At 41.0% G+C, this 12,878-nt stretch overlaps 1 long non-coding RNA gene across 1 annotated transcript in view; it reads left to right on the top strand.

Annotated features, from left to right (window-relative positions):
- Window positions 1-10,117: 10,117 nt before the first annotated feature.
- Window positions 10,118-12,878, top strand: part of LOC141369960 (uncharacterized) — a 125,189-nt gene continuing 122,428 nt past the window's right edge. The window contains exon 1 of the long non-coding RNA XR_012373566.1: window positions 10,118-10,313. This is a non-coding gene — a long non-coding RNA (uncharacterized lncRNA). The remainder of the gene's footprint in view (window positions 10,314-12,878) is intronic.

Consider the following 12,878-nt stretch of genomic DNA (forward strand, 5'->3'; position numbering starts at 1 on the left):
GGACCCCAAGTCTACTTCGCAATGTAGTGTCTTCCCTGGTAACTTCTTAGAAACACTCATGTTGCACTTACCATGAACCAGCCTTATTCTCAGTATTTTGAAAATATGAACTCCTCTAGCACTAATAACAACTGTATGAAGCAGATACTATTATTATTATCTCTATTCCATAGATGAAGAAACTGAGGGCTGAGAGGGAGCAAGTGATTTACCCAAGCTCACATTTGAAAGTGCTCATATTGTTACCATTTTCCATGTTCTCTCTGGCGTGGTAGGTGGAATTATAGCCTACTGTCAAGGGTGTCCTAATCCCCAGTACCTGTGAATACATTATTTAACATATCAAAAGGGACTTCTCAGATGTGATTAATAAGGATCTTGGGGTGTCAAGTTTACCCTGGATTATCTGTTTGAGTCCCATGAAATCACATGAGTCCTTATAAGAGACAGGAGTGTCAAGGTCAGAGGAAAGATGTAATGACAGAAGCAGAGATTGGAGTGATATGGAGCCATGGGGCATGGAATACAGGCAGCCTCTAGAAACTATAAAAAGGAGACAGATTCTCTCCTGGAGCCTCCAAAAGGAATCATGGCTCTACTGACACCTTGATTTTAGCCCTGTAAGACCCTTTTATAAAATTTCTGACCTCCAGAATATTAAGATAATAAACCTGTGATGTTTTAAGCCACCATGATGGTGGTAATTTGTTATAGCAGCAATACAAAACTAATACAAAGGCATCTAGAATTCATATTCTATGTCTCAGAGCCTGTAAGTGAACGTCACAGGTGCTATGCAAATCATATTTTAAATGAGAGGATCTCAAGCATCCCCTACTCCACATTATTTGGTACTAAAACAACAGATGAGCACACACACACTATACACACATGTATGCATATATTCAATTTTATGTGTTTATCTGGCTTTCCATTTACTATTACTCGAGAATTTACCTATGTCATTAAACATTATGTACCAGGACTTTCTTGATGACTTTGAGTCTCAGCACATTATCAGTTACCAGCTATTAAGTATGGTAAGGGCTGTGGAATTGGTTTTGCCCTGTGGCTTATCCCCTTTGTGGATACAGAGGAAATGCTAGAGTTGATTCAGATAAAGGAGGCTTTGGAGAATCGTATATACACTCTGGACTTCAGTGAATATGGACACAGGAACCTGACTAATGCCTGATAAGGCCTAACACTTGCTGAAGGAGTCTTTGGCAGCTGGAAGTGGGCATGGCTGTTGGTGTCCCACTTTCTGCCATGATGGGGGAAAGGCACATGTGTCCTCTGGGGCAGACAAGGCAGTAAGCCCTCGGGTGTCTTCACCACTCAAAAACTGCCTGCAGGGTGGGGAGACCCAACAGAGACAATCTGTGTAAGGTTGAGGGATAGATTGCAGAGCTGAGGTATGGTCAGAAATATTCATCCGGAGGGGCACTGGAATCAGAAATCATCAAATGGGAGGGTCCTGGTGATGGTGGGGCTAGAGTGGGAGAACACCTAGTAATTCCCAAAGCACCCCACAGAGGTAAAAGCCAAGCTTTGAACATGTGTCATATTCAGTCCAGTGTTAGCTTTAAATTGTACTGGTCAACAGGGTTGCCTCTATCCCTATATCACCTAGTGAACATTTTATAAAAGACACACTCTCATTTTGTGGGCAGCACAAAGCTAGCTGATAAAGCAATTAGGTAATAATTTACAAAAATGCTCCCTTCTCTCAAGTAGAAGCAGCCCCACACCAGAGTATATAGTTTCCCCAGTGAGCTAGATTCCTTGCTCCATTGGCTGGGTACCCTTATGCAGTATGTAACCTACACAACTGTACATGGCAATCCTGGTGGGCAAGTGACACGTCCTTTGCTTCTTTCCTCCATCATCTCAGCCTAATCCCCTCTCCATTCTATAATGAGTCTGGGAGGAGGAATGGAAGAACATGGCAGGGAAATGATGAAGGGGCTGCTAACAAGTCCTTTACCTCTTCCTAGGTCTTCCAGTTATGTGGACCAAAGCTTGGGAAAGGGAATATTTTTTAGTTGGCTGAGATTGGCTTTGGGTTCTACACTGTGCTAGGAAACAAGATTATGTAAGAATGTCTAAGAAGGATCAGAGAAAGTATGAGATTACCCCGAGATACAAACCAGGAGTATGGGGGGGGGGAAATTAGTCTATAGAGTAAGTGAAAGAGGTAACGATGAAAAGAAAAAAGTTACTTTCTACTTGTACCTACAGATCAGTACTTTCAAGAAGCCTGTGATGAATATTGTAAAGAAGTTTCCTTCAAACAGATTATGAAGATCTCTGTGAGAAACTATAATGTGTTGGCGGTGGGGAGGTGCTCAGTGACCTTGTCTCTGGGTCTCTTGTTCCCACTTCAGCCACAGCAAGTCCCCTATGATCAGTTTTATTTACTGTACTTTGTGAAATTTCACTTAAATGAAGATTTTCACAGTTGGAAATATTTGAATATCACTAGTTTAAGACATAATTTTTTTAACAGGTGCATATAATTAAATATGCCTTTTATTATAATTGACTGCAGACACATTTAGCTGTCACTACTGGACTACAAGATTGTTTTAAGAGAGGAGACTTTATCTTATTTATCTTTGCAGTTGCAAAAGTGCCTAAAACTTAGGAAGTCTGTATATGCTCATCAGATGAATGAATGATTCTGTTCTGACCTGCCCCCATGAGAGTCACAAACTCAGGGACTATTTTTTTGTCTTCTGGTGGTGATAAGATTCTAACTTAATAGGAAGATGGGCTATAGTTTAAACTTTGTATTTAATTACATGAAAATAGAGCCTTGATCCATATTCTCTCTAGGTAGAGAACTTTGGTCATACAAAGGCAAGCAGCCTACGCGATGAGAACTTATAATGATTCCAAGTGCCTCCCTGTACTAAGTGTCACTTGTAGCAGGAAATTGGTGATTTTCAGTTGACATGAAGTGGAAAATTATTCATGTGAATTGATGCTGGATGGCTCTATTTTTACTAAGCGAACACGGAATGGCTCAGCGTGCAGGAAGCGTTTAGTGCAAAGTGAGCTGACATCGATTGGGCTGTAAGGCAGAGGTTCATAACTGAAAATGTCAGAGGAAGACCAAAGGTGTCACGTCAGATGAAGCCAGCATGCTTGACTTTAGCCTCCAATTCCTGTGGGATGCCCTGATGGAAAGGAATCAAGAGGCTTTGCTCCCTGGGCTGGTTGTGGAATGTTGTAGAAAGCAGGGGTGGAGTTTTGTTCTTGTAATTGCTCTCCCTCCAAATCCTCACGCCATTGTGTGATATGGCCTGGGGTTTGCCAGTAACCCACTGTATGACCTCATGCCAATTGCTCCTCTTCTCTGAGCCTCTTTTTTGTCCATGCAACAGGGGAACTTAAACTGGCCCTTTTAGGATTTTTAAAAATATAATCCCTATGCTAAGTGCACAAAACTTATCTTATTAAATACTCACCAAACCTCTGAAACATGGGTCCTATCCTTTTCATTTTACAGATGAGAAAATTGTGGCTCAGAGACACAAACTGATTTGCTCAATGTCAAGTGGCTAGAGTGTGAAGGAACAAGCTTCCGAATCTGTGTCCCTAGTCACAGAGATTGTATTAGTCCCAATACATCATTCTATTCTTAAGATACCTGAATTCATACTTGAGGCGCATGCATTTTTTTTTCCAATTTGAAGTTAGAAATCTTACATCTAGATTATCCTATATTATCTGGGGGGGCCCAATCCAATCATGAGACTCTTTAAGAGCAAAAGAGGAAGGCAGAAGACTAGGGAAGAGAGAGATCCACCATGAGCAAGATTTGATACCCTGTTGCTGGTTCTGAGAGGTAGGAGTTCTAAGGGAGGTCCCCAGCAAGTAACCAGAGATCTAAGTGCTACCACCACATGGGACTGAATTGGATTCTCCCCTTGACTGCCCAGAGAGAAGAGGACAATCGTGAGAACATCCTGAGATGCTAAAAGAAGGTAACACTGGCCCAAAGGATTCCTTGAAGCTTGTGTTATAAGAACACTTTCTGCTGGGCAGAATCTAAAAGAAGGATATCCTGCCTTATTTTTGGAACTGATTTAAAAGGAAAAAGTTCAGAAATAAACTCAAAATCCCTGGCCAAAAACAAATTAAGTACAACAAGGAATCTCTAAATTGCTTATAATCTACCCTAGTCTCTTGGGTAGTGACACTGAAGTCTGAACTGAATTGCGCTCGATGAGGTTGCCAGACTTGGGAAAAGACAAACACTAATGAATTCAATATTAGCCAGGAAAAAAAGAAAAAGGAAATTTTCTCTAGTTTGAGGAAAAAAATAAATAGCCTGTAGGCTCTATTATTATCCTTAAGCAAACTACTCTTAGCTGTAATCCTTTAACGGCTTTAACCGAAGTGTCCAGGGATCTAAGATGACGAGTGGATGTTCCTAGAGAGAAGGTAGTGTTGCTGTTTTCAAAAGTGCTATGCAGTGGTCCGAGCTCAGGCACTGAGAGCCCCAAGACCTTGACCTGACGCCTTCAGCCCTTCTTCTCACCCAGTCCTCTTTGCATGTACTCCCCTTGCCCACATTCTCATTCACTGGTAAATGCCAACTCATTCTTCAAGTGTCAGTTCATACGGTACCTCTCTCTGAAGCTTATCAAGTATCATCTAAATGCTTATCACTCCCAAATTTTATCTCTAAGGCAAACCTGTCTGGGAGCCAAATCCATATAGTCAACATTCTGTTTGATATCTGCACTGGAAAGCTGCAAAATATACATGTCTAAAATGCTGACTCCCATTCTACTTCCAACATATTCTACTCCCACTCTCTGCCATCTCAGTAAATGGAAACAAAACCAACTCAATTTCTAAAGCCAGAATCCTTGACTCATTCTTTATTTTATCTTTTTTCTTCACTAGCCACAAGGAATCCAAGTCTTAAAAATTCCCCATTCAATATCTACTCTAAATTGCCCGCATTTCTAATGCTCTCACCATAGCCCAATCTCCCATCATTTCTTACCTGCACTATTTGGTTAGCCTCCTAACAGACCCCTGTCCCCACCCCTGTCCCTTCTTCTAATGTCCTCTATAATCGATTGTCTATGCAGGTGTCAGAGAGATTTCCTAAAATGTAAATCAGCTCCTTTCACTCTTCTGTGTACACCTTTTCTTGAATGAGTGGACTCACCAAGCACAATTAAGTGATTCTGTTTTTTTTTCCCCCACAGAACCTTCCTTTTACAGGTCATCTAGTATTTGTGTAGAAAGCTGACTCTTTGCAATTCCCTTCAGTTTCCATCCCAATTGTATATCCTTTAACCCCTACACTAAAAGGTTCTAGGTTGATAGTTCTAGCACAGTGAAAACAAGACTCAGGTGGGAAGGACTTATAGTACAAAGGAGGTACCCAACAAAGTGGGGGGCCAATGATATACACAGGGTCAAACAGAGAGGTAGCAGCTACACCAGGACTGGAATCTGGGCCTCCTGACTCCCAGTCCAGTGCTCTCTCCACTACACCTCACTAATCCCTACTCATAAAGACATCAGGCAACAGAATATTCACCTTAGTGAGTGACATCACCTCTTAGTTCTAAGAGGGCCACATGTCATTTCCTTCACCAAACACCCAGTTCTGTGCTAGTTTCCATTCCAATTAGACACTGTCTGGAAAACATGAAAGAGCGGAATGTTTTCACACAAGACCAGAACTCCAAGTTGGTTAAAGAGAATGCATCCAAACACTTAGGTTGACTGGAAAACACACGTAGGTGCTCAAAAGTGTGTGTTTTCATGCAGAACACACGTAGGTGCTCAAAAGTGTGTGTTTTCATGCAGAAGGATGGATGTTTTGGAGGTTGGTTTAGTACAATGGAGGTTTTTCCAAAAAGTATGTGGAAAGCAATGATCTATGAAGTATCAGAATGAGCTCCAGAAAGAAATCTGTCTTATGAGACCTGCGGTAATAAAAAAGAGTACCAATTTCACGTATTTCTTAATGACCCCATGATGACGTTTCCAACTGTGGGGAAACCCGTTACTAACGTTCTGACCCACCAAGGAATCTACCTTTCCGCTGTTCCACAGATGTGGACTCCTACAGAATGGATTGGGTGTAGAAAAAGTGACTAAAGACAGAACTCAGGAACTTGAAGTAGCCGGAAAAAGTATGCTTCTATGGTATGTGTTGTTAAAAGATAAACTGAGGCATATTACAGATTTTAAGGGTGAGCAAAAATCAATTCAAACGAGACAGTGCTGAACTGGAAGTGGTTAGGCGCATTCCACCAACAGGAGCTAGGGAGAAACTTTTATAAAGAAAAGATGGAAGCAAAGTAAAGCAATTATGAATTGGCTCTAGCTTAGAGCCTAGTCGACTGTTTGTGACAGGTTGTCTTTGGTGTTTTGATTTCTTTTTTTTTTAATATTTTATTTATTTATTTGACATAGAGAGAGAGAGAGAGTCAGAGTGAGCACAAGCAGGGGGAGTGGCAGGCAGAGGCAGAGGGAGAAGCAGGTTCCCCACAGAGAAGGGGGAGCCCGATGTGGGACTCAATCCCGGGACTCCAGGATCATGACCTGAGCCGAAGGCAGTGGCTTAACCAACTGAGCCACCCAGGCGCCCCTGGTGTTTTGATTTCTTACCCTTGAGGCACCTGCAGGCTTAAACTTTGGTTTGCTTATATAGGCCACCATAGCCTTAAAGCCACATCAATCTAATGGCCTCCTTGTTTAATTAATGTAAAAATTCCCTCCTTTTGGTCATCCTCTCCTATGTTAGGGATTGACCAAACGTGAACTATTAGCATCACTCTCGGTTACCATCAAAGTTAAGTTGCTCTTATCTCATTGTAATACTCACAGGTTATGATGTCAGATCCCCAGAAGAGCTGTCTTTGTTGTTCACCTCATTGTTCAGCTTGTTTCTGTTCCTCCAAGTGCATGAGACCATCTAATAGCTGTGATCACGAGTTTAAGACCTGTGAGAGAACACTGCACATCAAGGATACTCTCGTGATTACTATGTGCAGGATAATACCAAAATACTGAGGTACCCATGGGGTAGCCAGGGCCCCTAGTGACCAAACCAGTTGGTATCAGATCAATCAAAGAAGGTACCTGGAAGGGCATCAGCCTGTTTTAGCCAAGTAGCTAAATGCTTGTTAATTTCCTGCATTTGCTACAGCACCAGAGGTGTGGATCCAGGTATAGCAGGATGTATCTGCTTTGGCCCAGATTCTTCTTTGTTTAGCCAATTAGGGATATAAAGCCCTTCTATTTATGTAAAACCACCTTAGCAAGAAAATCTAGCGACTTTTGTTGTGTGGCGATGGCCTTAGTAGTAGATACAGAAATAGTTGTCAGAGTTAAGGAGCACTGTCTATGAATTAACAGAGTAAAGGAAGTAGAAAAACTGTGAAAGGAATAAAGGCTTTCTATTAGAGATGAGATCTTGATCCATGATCCTGGGAGAGCTGAGAGCTGTCCACCACAAGACCCTTTCTGCTTCTGGGGAGGAACCACCCTAGTCAAGTTTAATTTTAGATTTCCAGCTGGTGTGCAGCTCCAAGAGTCTGGAGAAGCCCTTTTAAATTGGGGAATGTGGACCCAAGGCTCAAGTCCCCGAAGTTTGGCTGCCAAACCCTTCCAAGGACGTTCAAAGGCAGCCTTTGTTCTTAGTAATTCTGAATCAGAAGGGTGGGGGAAAACTGGAAACTTTAGTCTGAAGACTTGTAATCAGATATTTGAGAAGACTAGAAGAATTCAGGGTCTAGTTTGGTTTACAAATACATAACAAAACCTCAAAGACAATGAACAGGACTAGAATCTCATATCCATGAGGTTGTGTTATAATTTTCTACTGAAACATAATTTTTTCCTCAACAATCATCTTCATTTCTATCAAAGATAATCACAGTTAAAACTACTTTGTTTGCAAAATAAGTCTAGTCTCATTAAACTTGGCTTTATTATTTATATAAGTGCAGCAAGAGTAGTGACTGATCATACAGCCTCTTTTTAAATATGCTTTGCTGGAGCTTTTCATAAGGAATCTTAGACTGGACTTTTAAAAGCCTCTCCAGGCTAAGAAATCAAACCAAGAACTCACCATCAGACTCTGCATGGAATACCTATAGATTTGGGTGAATTCCTCTATTTTCAACATCCCCAAATATCCTGAAGTTCCTGGGCCTTCTAGGAAGTGAATTTCCTTACTCACCAGGTAAGGTTCCCAGGAACTTTGTAAGCAACATACCAGGCCAGTTTTTCCAAGGGGCTTTTATCAGCTCCATAAAGTCAAACTTAGTGCCTTAAGACTGTCTGGTTATATTTTATTATATGCATATTCTCAAATATGACATTCCAGCCAAAGCCTTGGCTATACAACCGATGTTTCCAATTCTGTCCTGTTATAGGGGCAACGGATTCTTACCAAACGGAAGCAAATAATTACATTACCATGAAAATAAGAATACTCAATAAGTTTCTGAATTCTAGAGGGATTAGGTAGGGAGAAAAAATAAATGTTTCAGTTCTGTTTTCAGAGATATACTTTACAAAATTACTGTAGGTCATAGATAGCTTAAGGGAAAAGAGACAAGGGTTCCTTTAAATCTGGAAAAATAAAGCACTAGGGAACCAGCAAGATTTCAAAGAAAAAGTTGTGAAAAAAATTATAATCATCCTTTTCAGTTCATTCAATTCCATATTTCAAATTTCTATTCTGTTTGACTCCAGGTTTTCCATTAGTTCTGGAAATTCTTACACAGTTCAGTTTTATGATCTTAAAGTTTTCAGAAACCTATATTCTAGAGTACTTAGCAGAGTCTTTCCCATGAATCTCTTTGAATATGAGGGACCTTTTCAAGTGCATCAGTGTAAAATAACAAATGTTGGTAAGTGACAAAAAGACTTTTAAAAAAATAGCCATGGTTCAAGATCTGATGAAAGTTCATTTGCTAAGGGAATGTAATTATTTCCATGGCATGCAATAATTTAAGATAATAACCGAACAGGGAGAGTATTGGCAAATTTCTACAAACCTTAAACAATTTTTGGAATACCTATATTAGTCACATGTATCCATACACATATAACCCAGAGAGGTTTATCATCATTTCTTATTTTAGAATGCTCCCCATGTAATTTAAAATGCCCAAAGAAAGAACTGGAAGATAGTGCTGAAAGCTGGCAATAATTGCTAGAACCCTCGCTGCAAATGGAGTTCACCCATATTTCCATCCAGCTATATCTAACCACAAGTGCAGTACTAGCCACACTCCTGTCCTGCCATATTTTTGAGGACACCATACTGATGGTTGCCAAGCCAAGTTCTCAGGATACAAAATGAGACAAACAAGAAGGCTATAGCTGTTGCTGGGAGAGAAAGGATCAATAACAACCAATCTTTCTTCCTTTCAATCTGAATTTGGTAACGCATAACTTCAGTAAGAATTCTGTCTTTGCCGGCTTCTGCCAGTTCTTCCAGGATCCCATACGCAGGCTCCAGAGCGAGTTGATGTCCCAGCAAGTCTCATCCGGGGCACCAGAAACTGTAAAGGAAGAAAAATAGTTTTCCCCCAACCCTTTATAGCGAGTGCCTGGCTGAGACACCTTCATCTCCAGGGCATCTGTAAATGGATAAGCTTATCTAAGATGGTTAAAAGTTCTTCTCCACTGTGGTCACTGTAATTCAAGATTATCTTTGGTAAGGTTAACCTTGTTCAGCCTTAAAACAAAATTTTATTCACCCGATGTCTCATACTGGACCCAGCCCAGCTTACGTCTGATCCAGTCTGGTTTCCGAGTCAGAACCACTCTGTTCCCAGACAGGTCTGGTTTCCAAATGGAACCACTCTGTTCCTGGGCCCGGTCAGGTTTCTCATTCGGATCTAGTCCAGCTCTGGCCGGCTTCAGACCCAGTCCAACTCGACCCAGTCTGGTTTCCGAATTGGAACCACTCTATTCCCGGACCCACTCTGGTTTCCAAACGGAACCACCCTGTTCCCGGACCGGGTCTGGTTTCCGAGTTGGAACCACTCTGTTCCTAGACCCGGTCAGGTTTCTAAGTCGGACCCAGTCCAATTTAAGGCCATTTCCGGGCCGAGTCCAAGCCCAGCAGGTCTGGTTTCTAAGTCAGACCTAGTCTGGCTCCTGCCGGTTTCTGGACCCCGTCTGGGAGAAGAAATGCTCAAATCAAGTCTGAAAGCTCCGAATGGAAAGCTGGGGAGCTAGGATCCAGGCTGCGAGAGGGACTTACCCGCCTCCTCCAGAGACAGCGAGGACGCATTGGCTCCAGGAGCTAGCAGGTACCTGCGCCTTGTTGCTCCTTGCTCCTGGGGCGTCGGGCTCGGGTGTCCTTTGGTTCTCTTTACCGTCACCAGAACTGTTAAAAGATAAACTGAGGCACATTAAAATTTTTACGCGTTTGAGCAAAATCGATTTGAATCGGGCAGTGCCATACCAAAAGTGGTTAACGCTCCACCAACAGGAGCTGGAGAGAGACTTTTATAGAGAAAAGGCAGAAGCGAAGTAAGGCAATTATTAGTTGGCTATAGCTTAGAGCCTAGTTGACTGCCGGTGTTTGAGTGTCCTTAGCATTTTATTTCTTAATCCTGAGGCATTTACAGGTTTAGATTTTGGTTTGCTTGGTGTAGGTAGGGCACTAGAACCTCATCAGTGTAATGGCCTCTTTGTTTAGTGAATTTTTTTTATTATGTTAATCACCTTGTCTACCCTAAGCCATGTGGAGAATGATAGAACTTTGAACTAGAAACTCAGAGACAGCTCCCAAGCTCTGCTCCTGCTTACCTCGAGCAAGTGACTCAAACTCTCTGAGCCTTTGGTTCCCTTCTTTTAAAGTGAGGAGCTCAACTATACTGAAATTCCACAGAGCATATCCCATGAACAGCACTTTTCAAGATGCTGAAGGTCAGAATCTGTGGTAAAATGAGTTTGGTAGAAGTTATGACACCTGTAACACTTTATGATTCATGGTGCATAGTAGCCATCAAAAGCCCTAATGAATCCTTTAGCAGTGGAACTCATTTGTCCATGGAATCATTTAAAAGCATTCTGTAGAAACAAGGTCCTGCAGAATTCTTTGGGAAAGACTGAATGAAGTCTTTGGGATTTAACCCATGATCCCATGGAGAGTACGCCATTCCTTGTAACTTGAAGTTCCAGATAATTAACTCACATTCAGCATTTGTACTTTTCCAGGATTTTTTTTTCCTTTTTTAATCTTACTTTCTACTCTTAGCCAACTTTCCATATATTCACTTCTTTTATATGTATTAATCAGGACTCCTTTAGTCTCTACTTACAGAAGCCTCATTAAAAGAAAACAAAACAAAAAAGGGAATGGATTGAGAGTGGATCTTTTGGCCTATCATATCTGCAAAGTTCAAGGATAGTATAGCATACTAGATTGTCTGCAAAGATGGTACTCCCATTTCTGTACCCTCATAAAGCTCTACAAAATCAGGGAGTGGATTCTGTTTCTCCTGTTCTTTATTATGACCTGAAGTTGTGGGTTGCTTTGGCCAATAAAATGTGCAGAAGTGACGCTGTTCCAGTAAGAGTTTTGATTGCTTCCTTTTTTGCTCTTTTGGAATGCAACCACCATGTACATAAGGTAGAGTTGGACTACTGAATAATGAGAGAGCATTGAGAGAGGAAGTGGGAGGGAGGGAGAGAGATGAGGGAGAGACCTACCACAGGGATGAGAACTGAGGATAAGAGTGAGCGAGGCCCCTGGACTGTTCTGGCCCCAGCCAAGCTGCAGACTGAGTGAAGCTCCCTTATTGATCCCAGTCAACACAACATGGATCAAAAGAACCACCAACTAATCAAAAAATTTAAGAAACTAAAAAAAAGAAAGAAAGAAAGAAAGAAAATCATTGTTTCAAGCCACTCTGTATTGGGAGGTATGTTAGGTAGCACTAGATAATTGACAAAAATAAAATATTGCTACCGTAACAAAAATAGATGATACATGGCATTAGCTGTGGGACCAGGCTGTAGGTAGAGGCTAGAAGTGTGATGAAGACATTGTTAATGAAAGATATTCAGGAATTGTGGAAATTGCTATTGGAGATTGGGAGAAGAGTCACCTGTGTTATGAGTGGAAACATTATCCCTTATAGGAAAATAAAAATTTAAGGCAAAAGACCTAATGAACTTGTGAATCTTGCCAAGCAGGTTTTCAAGAAGAATATTGACAGTATTCATTGGCTTCTTTTATCTGCTAAATTAAGGGAATGTAGATATAAATTAAGAAAGACCTGTTCAGTTTCCAAGCAGAATTTAGAGAAAATATTTCCAACTTAAGTCTTACAGCTTGGAACATAAAACCGTCTCACTCCCATTACTCCAGCTGGCCTGGGATTAGAAAAGTAAGAAACAACTGGAGGGAAAATACCAAATCCTGGGTTCTACCTATGAAATACGAGAACAGGATCAAGATAAAATCAAAGGTGTTGTTATAAGACCCATTATCAGGACATCAGAAATTCTTAAATTATTACATTGAAACCTTTCTCAGTCCCTAGTTCTAAGAACTTAAAGAGTATTGTCCTACAGCACTCAGATTCAGAACCCCAAAAACAGAGCTCCAATTTGCAGAGATGTATAGGTGTGGGATTGTCTAATGGAGCAGATTATAATTTGGTACATGGAGTGCCCACAAATTTGTTTTAGTCTAACTGTCCTAATTGCTTAAAAAATAATTTCATTGAGGTAAAACTTACATATAATAAACTTCACACACTTTAGGTATACAGTTTATTGAATTTTGACAAATATATGCAATCCGGCTTTTATGTTTAGCTCTGTGATGCAGCAGGTTAATTTTTGTATCTGGTATAAATTAA

The sequence above is a fragment of the Callorhinus ursinus genome, unplaced genomic scaffold (genome assembly GCF_003265705.2).
Source record: "Callorhinus ursinus isolate GAN/ISIS: 27379988/994484 unplaced genomic scaffold, GSC_fseal_2.0 scaffold24, whole genome shotgun sequence".
Classification (NCBI taxonomy): domain Eukaryota; kingdom Metazoa; phylum Chordata; class Mammalia; order Carnivora; family Otariidae; genus Callorhinus; species Callorhinus ursinus.